Raw genomic sequence first — 12,039 nt, forward strand, 5'->3', positions numbered from 1 at the left:
TTGGAAATTGGTTAAATTTTGAGATTTCAAAATTTTTTGGTATAATTATTGTCAATGTCTATCGCATTACATTTTAAATTATAGTTGTGCGCCACTGAGTTCACCACTCAGTGATAGCTTTGTATGCTGTCCCAGATGAGAGTAGAGATAGAGCAGTTGAGTGAGATTCCTGCAGCTGTACCTTGAAGACTGCTTGTGACTAGCCTCGGGTATATTATAGGTATACCCTTGTACATTAAATTTTGATTATGCATGTAAATATATGTGTGCAAATTATTTGAGCAGATGTATAAAACTTTTGAAATGTTATTTTGGGTGTGTAATGGAAATGCAAATTATTGTAATGTTCAAACTTACTTTTGAGTTTTGTAATGAATGTAAATTGATTTTTCTTTAATGGAATATGAATGAAGTTATTTATTATTATTTTTTAAGACAATTGAATTGAGAATTGTTTTGAATTATGGAGTTGGAAGAAATAATATTGATTTGTGTTGTGGTAGTGATTGATTTTGATGAAACAAATTATTGGAAGTGTTTTTACAGGTGTTTGAAGAACTGTTTTTCCCAAATATATATGGCACTCTGCCAAAATTTTTCCAAGATTTGCGTAAAAATAAAAATGGACAAAAATTTTAACTAATTTTTAAACTTCAATTAAATATTTTTAATACCTGCTATAGAAGCTCACCACTTTCAAAAAGTAAGAAAATTGTTTTAAAATCCCTTGTAGTATATTTAATGGGTTATCGGTAGGCGAAGTACGGTAATTCATTAGATATACTACGGGATCATGTTTGTAACACCCCTATTTGTATAGCCTGGTATATTTCACTACTTCGGTGACCGGAGTCAGTCCGGGCAATTAAGGGGATTAGAACCATACTTAAGACAACTAGATAAACCTTAAACACAAATAATTAGTAATGTCCAATTAGTTAAGTATAAACAAGAAAAACAGAATATAAGAAGTTAAATGAGCTGAGAGTCACAACAATGGGTGACCTTCTCGGGAATGACTGCGAAGTTGTTTTAAACTCAAATTTCCAATCGTAAAATGTGACGCCGCGGTTCTTAGGACCCTTATAAACACAATGGAAAAGAGAAAACAATGAAAAAGAACTGTTAAGCCAGTCAAATAATTAGGTCAGGGAGCCGAAAGAAATATTGAATTAATTGCAAACCGGGATGAACCGACGAGAGGCAATTTGGTCAATTGACCCCAAGAGCTGACTCCTGACCTGACTGTCAAATAAAATTGGAGAAAAAAAAATTTCAGACTCGGGAATTAAATTAAAGAACTAATAGAAAAATAAAAAGAAAAAAAAAAAGAAAAATGAAAAAGTTAAAAAGGTAATGACATCATGTGGTGACACATGCATGATGCCATAAGTATTTTAATTAAAAATTTAATTAATTAGAATTATGGTCTTCCTAAGACATAAAATAACAAAAAGAAAAGAACAAAAAATTTGGTTTCTTCTCCCATTCCCGTCACCTCTCACCTCTCTCTCAAAATCCACCATTGAAGCTTGATTTCAAGCTCCATAAACCCTAAAAATCTCCCATAAATTCCCTAATTTTGTTGATTAAACCTTGTTTGGGCAACTAGAAAAGAAGACTGATCAAGAAATTTTAAAAGAAAAGTGAAGGTTTTGGGTGGTTGAATTTCAAAGAGAAAGGTTAGTTAAGAATCCTCTCAATTCTCCTTATATTCATGAATTTTCACTTGAAGTGAACTAGTATTGTTGAAAATAAAATAAAGCTTGATTGAAGGTATAGTTGAGGTTTATATAGTTTAATTGCATGAAATGAGCTAAACATGGAAATTAGGGTTTTGGACATTAGGGTTTGGAGACCAAAAATATGAGAAACTTGTAAATGGTGTTTTTGACCTAATGTGAAGTGAGAAATGGTCATTTGTGACCTAATTAAGTGTGTTAGAAGTGTTTGAATCAAAGCCAAATTCGGATTGGGTATGCACCATGACCAAAAGTCAACTTTGAGGGACCAAAAATGGAATTTTACAAGTCCAATTGATATGGGACCAATTGGGAATGAAAATAGGCACTAAATGACACAATTTTCATTTAGGAAGCATGCCCAAAAAGTGACTAAAACCTAGTGAACAAATTGACTAAAGTTGAGAAATCACAGTTTGCCTCTGCACAAACTGACTAAATGAACAGTGGTTCATTTGGTCATAACTCAAGCTAGGCAGGTCAAAATGACCTGAAATTTTACCAGTGGTTATATGAGATATAGATCTAAAACTTTTATGAAGAACACAAACCCAAATTATGCCATTAACCCACTCAAATTACTGAGCAAATTTGGTGACCTGAACCTGCAGAACTGCAAATTTACCATATGAACAGTAAAGTTTCAATGGCTATAACTCTCTCTAGAAAACTCAAATTTAGGTGATTCTTGAACCGATGGAAACCTAAGACATAGTAGAACATTTTATATGAAGAAAATTAGGCCAAATTATGGACTTAACTTGATCAAATGGCTGAACAAAGTTGGATCAACAAATCTGCAGAACCAAATTCTGCAGCACAAACAGTAACCATAATTTAGGTATAACTTGAGCTACAAAACTCTGATTGGAGTGATTCAAAAAGGAGAATAAACTTAAAACATTAGGGAACATTTTCTATGAAGAAAGTTTTGCCAAATTCCAATAGTAAACTGACCAATGAAACAGTATAATCAGGGACACCAAAACTAAAAATTTGGCAATTTTGCCTAAAAGACCTGAGTTTTGAGAAAATGACCAAAACCAACAAGTTTAGTGACCAAAATGTGGTATGTGGGTGAAGTTGGAATTCCCATACCTATTAAGCCTTAGAAAGTCAATAATTTGACTTGATTAGTGTAGTGAATAGTAACCCAAAGCACAAAATTTCAAGAACGTCGAGTTTAGCACGTTAGAGTTAGGTAAAAGTGAAGTTAAATTTATTTTTGGATTTATGCTAAATTATGGTACTGAAACACTGTAAAATTATGTGTTTTAGTTGAAAAGAATATCGGAAAAGAACCTGAGGAACCGAGTCGAGGCCAAGAGGCGACTCACTTGAGGTTTGTGCACAACGTATACTTTTTATAATAATCATTTGCATACTGCTTTGAATAATGTGAATATTGGATTATGGCATTCTTATAATGTTTAATTTAAATTGTTGAAAGTTATTATGTATATTGAAATGACAATGTTTAGCAAATTGTTAAGATAAGTTTTGAAACCATAGTGTCATGACCATATATTTGAACACCTCACTAGCACGACTAGTGGGGGTAATTAGTTTCAAATTTTGATTCCTTCTCTAGAGAAGTGTTGAGGTGTGCCAGTAGAAGAGGATGTGAATTTAGCCTCTGGCTATTAAGATTCTATTTGTTTCGAATGGCATGATCTAATTGTGGGTTTTGTGAAATGTGTCTTGATACTTTGAAATGAACTTGGTTTGCATTAAAATCTCATAATTCATGTTTTGTGTTTAATGCTCATGTTTAGTCAAATTTTTGAATAAATGTGATTTATATTTTGCATAAAGATTATTTTAGTATGTTGTGCACTGCGAGTACTTGTACTCGTGATAGCTTTATTCTTATCATGAGATATAGAGACTAGAGGAGCAGCAAACTGAGCTGCTGAGGATTGAGGATCTTCCTGCTTTGAAGCTATCGGGTATAATATATACCCTAATTGTAAATATTTATTTTGATGTATATAATGCACAGAAATGTATGGACATGTGAAAATGGGTCTTGAGCAGCTTGTACAAAATCTGTATAAAATTCGTAATAAATTTTAGTTTGGATTTTCTTAATGTAAATTTTTGTATGATGTATATATAAATTGTTTATCTTTAAAGAAATATGAATGTATGAAATTGATTGACTGTACCTTGAGGATTATTGAATTTTGAACTTGAGAAATTGATTGAAATGATTGTGGAGTTGTTGAAATTGATTGAGTTTGATTGTGAAATTGAAGTAGTGGTTGAGAGAAATTTTTTTAGAAGTTCTTTTTAGAGGTATTTGAAGAACTGTTTTCTTAAAATACAGACAGAACTCTATCAAAATTTTTATAAAATTTGCGAAAAAATAAAATGGGCCAAAATTTCCAACTAGCTTTCAAACTTAATTAAATGTTTTAAATACCTATTAGACAACGCTCACCACTTATCAAAAATAAGAAAATTGTTTTAAAATCCCTTGTAGGGTACTTAATTAGTTATCGGTAGATGAAGTGCGGTAGTTCATTAGGTATTCTACGGGATCATGTTATGCCTTACAGAGAGGTAAGGTGTGACAATGTTACATCTTACTAAGGGGCAGGGTGTGACATGTTTAGTGATATTAGAGCTATGGTTTTAAAATAAAATTTAAATTGTGAATTTGAAATATTTTTTCAGAAATTACAATTGCTTAAATGTTTGGTACATATAGTACATTTGCATCATAAATATGAATTGACGGAGAGAAACCTCCCTGTATAGGTTGTCCTGAGAAAAGAAAATTTTCTGAATAGAAATGGAAGAGGGGAATAAACCAGTAGAACAACCACTTACAGTTGAGGCACAAGGGGAGGCCTCAGCTCCTTAGAGTGTTGAAAATCTGACTGTACCAGTTCCACCAGTACAAATTACTGCACAAATGGCCTAACAAATGTCCACTTTCTTTCAAAAAATGGCTAATCATCTGTCAGTCCAAGCCCAAACACAAACCCAACCCCCGCAAGAGCTATATGAAAAAGGAAAAAGTGAGGAACAAATTGGCCAAAGTTCTAATAGTAATTTGGGAAAAAGGAAGAACACCAGAGAGCCTAGTGGTTATGGATCTAACAGAGGCGGATCTTCAGGGCAAAAGCAGTTGAGAACCGGTCAGGAAAGAATCAGAAATTCCTACCCTATCCGTGTCTATGAGGTATGTGGCAAGTTACACGGGGGTATGTGTCGTAAGGCCACTGGAGCCTGCTACAATTGTGGTGAACATGGACACTTTGTTAGAGATTATACTAGAGCACCTCGATCTGCTCTCTGGAGTTCAAAGACAGTCAGTCAGGACCAAGCTAGAAATAGAGTTGGTACTCCTCACAATCCAAGCACAGCGAATCCACCCAATCATAGTAGCGCATCAGTCAGAGCGTCCACTATGCGCTAGAGAGAAATAGCAGAAACTTCAGATGTAGCTGCTAGTAAGTTTTTAATTTTTAGAGGAAACAATTAGTTATTATTTGACCCTAGCACTATTTATTTATATGTTAGTGTTAGAATTATCTGTTCTGCTATTATTCCTTTGCATGGAATAAATTTTAATGCATTAGTAACTAGTCCTTTAGGATATAAACTACGATAATAAGTGTGATTGACATTAGTTTTGGAAGAGTTTGTCAGCGAAAAGTAATTATTAATATACAATAAATTATAAGTTAATTAGTGAGACTATTTAATATAAGGCAAGAGGACCTAAAAGTAAATTATAGTAATATAATTGCTCTAGATGAGGACAAAGATGTTACTGTTAGTAATTGTCAATGAATATTATAATCAGAATAAGTTCTGGATATTAGTGAATTCGAAAAGGATAAGATATAGGAAAGTTTAATCTATTGGGCTATATCGTAGTAACTATGCAATGTTCTTGATGTTTGTATTGTAAGCTACAGATTACAGTACTGACTTAGGATTATTGTGTAAAGCTACGTACTAACCGATACTATACCAAGATAAGAATAGTTGCAAACGACATCTGTTTTGGTATAGGTATGATAAGATAAAGTTTTCTTATTGGAAAGGAGTTTGAAAATCCTAAACTAGGATTTAAAACTCTAAAATTAGAATAGTTAGTGCAAATGTAATAAAGAAACGTTATGAATATTAGTTAAAGTATTGACTAGAATGATCAGAGGACCAAATCAAAGTAATATTGAAGTATAGCGGATTTATTAGGGATGATAAGAGGTGTTAAATCATGACTCGACAGTTAAGTTAAGGAAGAAGATAAGATTGAGGAATAAAATAATTAAAGTTAAGTTGTGGAATGAAAAAAAAGAAAGAAACAAATAGAACAGTAAGAAATGAGAAAAACACTAGATGAGGAATTGCCACCAGGGCAAACAACCTACTTAAGACGCATAACGATATCCAAACTATTTTACCAAGAAAGAAATAAGTTAAACAAAAGTAAGCAAGATAGTGCAAAATGGCACATAGGCCTTAGTCATAAATGGAGATGGTAAGATAATGGTTATGGACCTATGGCCAATAAAGAGATAAGCAATTCATATATGAATAACAAGGTCATTTAAAAAAAAAAAAAAAAAGACTACAAAAGAAAATAATTATTAAAACAACAGCAAGAAAAGACTAAAATATTCCAAACTAAACTGAAGGTTACATCAAATGATCAAAAGATTTGATAAGAAAAGAGTAAAACTAAGTTCTCACCCATAGGATCATACGAGGTCCTAAAAAAAGTGGATCTACTAGAACACATATTTGCTTACCTCTAAAATGGAAATAAATTTGAATCTAACTTATAATAAAAGCTCATAAGAAACTTGGCACACAAGGTGAGCAATCAATGAGTAAATAGTATTGGCTAAAGTGCTGTGGAACCATCATTTGGGCTAGGAAGCTACTTGTGAACAAGTAAAGGACATGAGGAGATAGCACCCACAGCTGTTCAGAGACTGATACCAGGTAAAATTTCGAGACGAAATTTATTTTAAGGGGGGGAGAATTGTAACACCCCTATTTGTGTAGCCTGGTATATTTTACTGTTCTGGTGACCGGTATCGGTCCGAACAATTAAGGGGATTAGAATCACATCTAAGACAACTAGATAAGCCCTGAACGCAAATAATTAGTAATTGCTAAATAGTTAAGTATAAAGAAGAAAAACAAAGCATAAAAAGTTAAATGAACTGGGAGTCACAGCGATGGATGACCTTCCCGGGAAATGACTGTGAGGTCAATCGTAAACCGAATTTTGAACCGGAAAATGTGACGCTGCGGTCATTAGGATTATTGCGAACACAGTGGAAAGAGAAAATCATGAAAAAGAGTTATTAAACAGGTCAAATAATTAGGTCAGGGATCCGGAAGAAATACCGAATAACTTGCAAACCCGATTGAACCAGCGAGGGGCGATTCGGTCAATTCACCCCTAGAGCTAACTCCTGACCTAACTGTCCAATAAAATCTGAGAAATGAAAATTTTGAAATATGGAATTAAATTAAAGAAGTATGGGAAAAACAAAAGGAGAAGAAAATTAAATTAAAAAGACTTATGACATCATAAGGCCCATGTAAGCATGACATCATTAATAAATTTAAATTCTAATTATTTAATTATGGATAATTACAAAGAGACAAATAAAGAAAATTAAAAGGAAATTTTTTCTATTTTCTTCTTCTTTTTGCCGTGAACCCATTCTCTCCCTTCTCTCTCATTTTTTCTTTTTCTTCCCTCCATTAAAGCTCACTTTGAGCTTTTGTAACCCTAAATTACCACATAAATCCCTTAGAAAACTTGTAGAAATCCTCAAATTGTGCTTCAAGAAAAAGATTTGAAAGAGAAATTTTGAAGAAAATTGAAGGAACAAGAAGTAAAGAAAGCCTCATATAAGGTTAGTGAAGTTATTTCTAAATTTCTCTTTATATTCATGTTTAAGCATAAGAATTAAGTTAGAAATTGCTAAAAATGAAACAAAAATGACATGTATAGAATTCCATGGAATTTCAGCCAACTTGAGATGTGGTAGGAATTGATTGAGTTTGATTGAATTAAAGGTGTGCATGAACTTGAATAAGTTGATTGGTAATGTTTATATGCTTTGATTTAGTGAGATGTAACAATTAGTGAATTAGGGTTCTTGGCACTTAGGGTTTGGGAGAAAAATTATAAAAAATGGTCAATGGATGCAATTGACCTTATTTGAGTTGAGAAATGGTCAATTGTGACCATTTGTGGTGTGTGTGAATTGTTAGAACCAAGTTTCAATTCGGATTGGTTAGGGTCAGTATGCAGGCAGCTTGACCTAGGTCCACTTTAAGGACCAAAATTGAAAATTTACTAACCCAATTTGTATGAGGTCAATTGGGAATGAAACTAGACACAAAGCATACCATTTTTCATTAGGAATTATACCCAGAAAATAACCATAACTTAGTGAACAATTAGGCCAAATCTGGATTTGGGCACACTACCTTGTACAAAAATGATCAAATGAATAGTAGTTACTTAAATGACCATAACTTGGTCTAGGAAGGTCCAAATGACCTGAATCTTATACGGATAGAAATCTGAGACATATCCCTATAACTTTCATGAAGAAAACAAGCCCAAATTTTGACCATAACCTATCCAAAAAGTCACCTGCAATCAGCACACCAAAACTGCCAGTATCCAGAAAATGCCCAGAATTCTGGGTAACACCAAATCCGGCCAGCCTTAGAAAAATAGGCATAACTTGGGCTACAAAACTCCAAATAGATTCATTCAAAAAGGGAATTAAATATAAGATAATAAGGAACAACTTTAATGAAGGACACTTAGCCAAATTCTCACAGTGACCAGACCAATTGAACATTAGAAAACAGGGGACCAAAACTAAAAATTTATAATTTCTCTTAGGGGACTTAGAAATTGTATTGGTAATCAATGCCAACAAAATTGACACCCAAAATGTGGTATATGTGTACATTTAGAACTAATAAACCTATTAAGTATGGAAAAGTCAACATTTTGACTTGAATAGTGCCACCATACACAAAAATATGAAAGACCCGAAATTTATAAACCGTAATAGGTAGGATATGTCTGCAAAGAAATTGTTGGAATTTAAGTATTAGAAATGGATACTGAAGCACTTTAAATTTATGTGTTTCAGTTGGAAAGGGATCTTCGAAGGAGAAACGAAAGTTTGAGTAAATTGAGTCGACAAAAGATGTTTATGCACAACTAGTTTTTAATTGATTTTGTTTTGAATATTCCATATAATTGAATGACTTTATTTCCCCTATGTATTATGTTTATCAAGTATTGAATGTATTCCAATGATTATTGAAATTGGTATAGTATACATGAGTTTAGTTTTATGAAATGGTATTTCAACAAGTATTGAGCAATGTTGTGGATTGAATAAATTATGTTTTGGAAAATTGTGATAAAAATATGTTTTGAAGTGTGATGGGCAATTTTCATGGAAAAATATAAATTTATGTTTTGAATTTTGATGAGCATAAAAAGTACTGGATATTGAAATTGACTTTGAATTAAATTGTATTGTGATTTATGCTCACAAAAAGAATAAAGAGATTCATGATATGGTTTTATATCTCACTATAGATGCTTGACTAGGTTATTACCTGTCTCTCTCATTTGTTGAGGAGACAATGGAGCTAGCTTTGTTTTGATTACCACGGTACATGCACAGGCTTAGATTTTCCTTTTATTAAAGGTTGGACCTAAGTTTTCTATTGGCTCTTTCGGAAGTTTCATTATTGTGGTGTGTACTGTGCACGATGATTCGACCTCCTCGACCATAGGGAGTTAGAATCCTGATTCGACCTCCCCGACCATAGGGAGGTAGAATCGGCCCGGAGATGGCCCTTTCAGATCAGTCTTGCATAGTTAGTGAGATAAATGATGGGTTTTGATTGATAAGAAATTGTGATTTTAAATGAGATTGTGCACAAATGATTTTGTTAAAATAATTGTTTATTTCCATAATTGCAGGAATTATTTTTATTATTCAGTTGTGATTTGACAAATTGAAATTTTGATCAAGGTTATTTTAACAAGTGACTATTATTATTGATAATAAAAATTTTGACATTTGCAAATTGGTTAAATTTTGAGATTTCAAAATTTTTAGGTAGAATTATTGTCAATGTACATTGTATTACATTTTAAATTATAGTTGTGCACCACTGAGTTCACCACTCAGTAATAGCTTTGCTTGCTATCGCAGATGACAGTAGAGATAGAGCAGTTGAGTGAGATTCCTACAACTGTACCTTGAAGACTGCTTGTGACTAGCCTCGGGTATATTATAGGTATACCCTTGTACATTAAATTTTGATTATGCATGTAAATATATGTGTGTAAATTATTTGAGCAGATATATAAAATTTTTGAAATATTATTTTGGGTGTATAAATGGAAATGCAAATTATTGTAATGTTCAAACTTATTTTTGAATTTTGTAATGAATGTAGATTGATTTTTCTTTAATGGAATATGAATGAAGTTATTTAATATTATTTTTGAAGACAATTAAATTGAGAATTGTTTTGAATTATGGAATTGGAAGAAATAATGTTAATTTGTGTTGTGGTAGTGATTGATTTTGATGAAATGAATTATTGAAAGTGTTTTTACAGGTGTTTGAAGAACTGTTTTTCCCAAATATAGGCGGCACTCTACCGAAATTTTTCTAAGATTTGCATAAAAATAAAAATGGAAAAAAATTTTAACTAGTTTTTAAACTTCAATTAAATGTTTTTAATACCTGCTATAAAATCTCACCACTTTTAAAAAGTAAGAAAATTGTTTTAAAATCCCTTGTAGTATATTTAATGGGTTACTGGTAGGCAAAGTACGGTAATTCATTAGATGTACTACGGGATCATATTACATCTTACTAAGGGGTAGGGTGTGACACATTAAATCTTTTAGTTTTATCAAAAATGAAGATGAGCCATATGTGTACAAGAAGGTTAGTGGGAGTGCACTCACTTTCCTTGTCTTGTTTGTGGATGACATATTATTAATAGGTAATGATGTCGGTATGCTAACTACTGTAAAAATCTAGTTGTCTAATAATTTCTCCATGAAAGACTTAGGAGAAGCAACCTATATTCTAGGAATTCATATCTATAAAGATAGATCGAAAAGAATGATAGGTTTATCATAGATCAAAAAGAATGATAGGTTTGTCCCAAAGTCTATACTTGGAAAAGGTATTAAAAAGGTTTAGCATACTTTATTCCAAGAGAGGATTGTTACCTATAAGGCAAGTTATCCATTTTTCCAAAGAAATATCACGAAAGACACCTGAGGTGTAATATCCTCACTTTAGCTAGTCTGTACAGTCTACTGTTTCGGTGACCAATGTCGGTCCGGGCAACTAGAATGTTTAAAATTATAATTAAACTAAAGTGGGGAGTTATAAAGAAACCTAATAATACTCATAAAAATCAAGGAAAATTTATAGGAATGAAATACACTAAGGTTAAATGAGCCGAAACCCCAAGGATGAGTAACCTAAAAGGGAAGTGACGGTGAAGGCCGTTAGCAACTCTAGACCCAAGGAAAACTTCATGAAATAATTTTTGGGACCTCAGGGAAGGATTATTGGGGTTCCAATGACAATAAAATGTTAAGAAAACACAAGAAAAATTTAATCAATCGGCACACACAATTTTGGCTTGTTAAGCCAAACGGAGGGCATTTTGGTCATTTTGTCTTCAGAGATGATTTTTGACCAACTTGTCCATTTATGTAATTGAATTATATGACATAAAATATAAACAAATATTGATGAAAAATTATTTAAAAATGAATAGGAAAGGAAAGGAAAGAAAAAGAAAGTAAATTGGATTTATTACCTAATGCTTATGTAAGCATGAGGTAATTAATTCCTTTGGCCAATCAAATTTATGAAACACAATTAAAATACATAAAAGAGGGCAGAAATCTGGAACAAACTAGCAGCCCTCTCCCTTCTTCAAAACATCACCCATGCTCTCCCTCACTCCTCCATTAACAAGCCTCCAAACCTTCAGTTTCCCTAGTTTTCTTTCAACAAAAACCCTAAGTTTCAACACAAAACATTGATATTTCATCTTGGTGAATCTTTTGGGAGCAAAAAGAAGTGTAAAAGAAGAACTCTTGCAAGGTTGAAATTCACTCCATTAGAGGTTAGTGACTAAACTTGATTTTTATCTTTCAATTCATGTTGAAGGAGTGGTATTTGATGCAAATTTACAAGAAAATTTAGCAAACATCATGTGTATGTCTTGT

This window comes from Hevea brasiliensis, chromosome 15 (genome assembly GCF_030052815.1).
Source record: "Hevea brasiliensis isolate MT/VB/25A 57/8 chromosome 15, ASM3005281v1, whole genome shotgun sequence".
In the NCBI taxonomy this organism is placed as follows: Eukaryota; Viridiplantae; Streptophyta; class Magnoliopsida; order Malpighiales; family Euphorbiaceae; genus Hevea; species Hevea brasiliensis.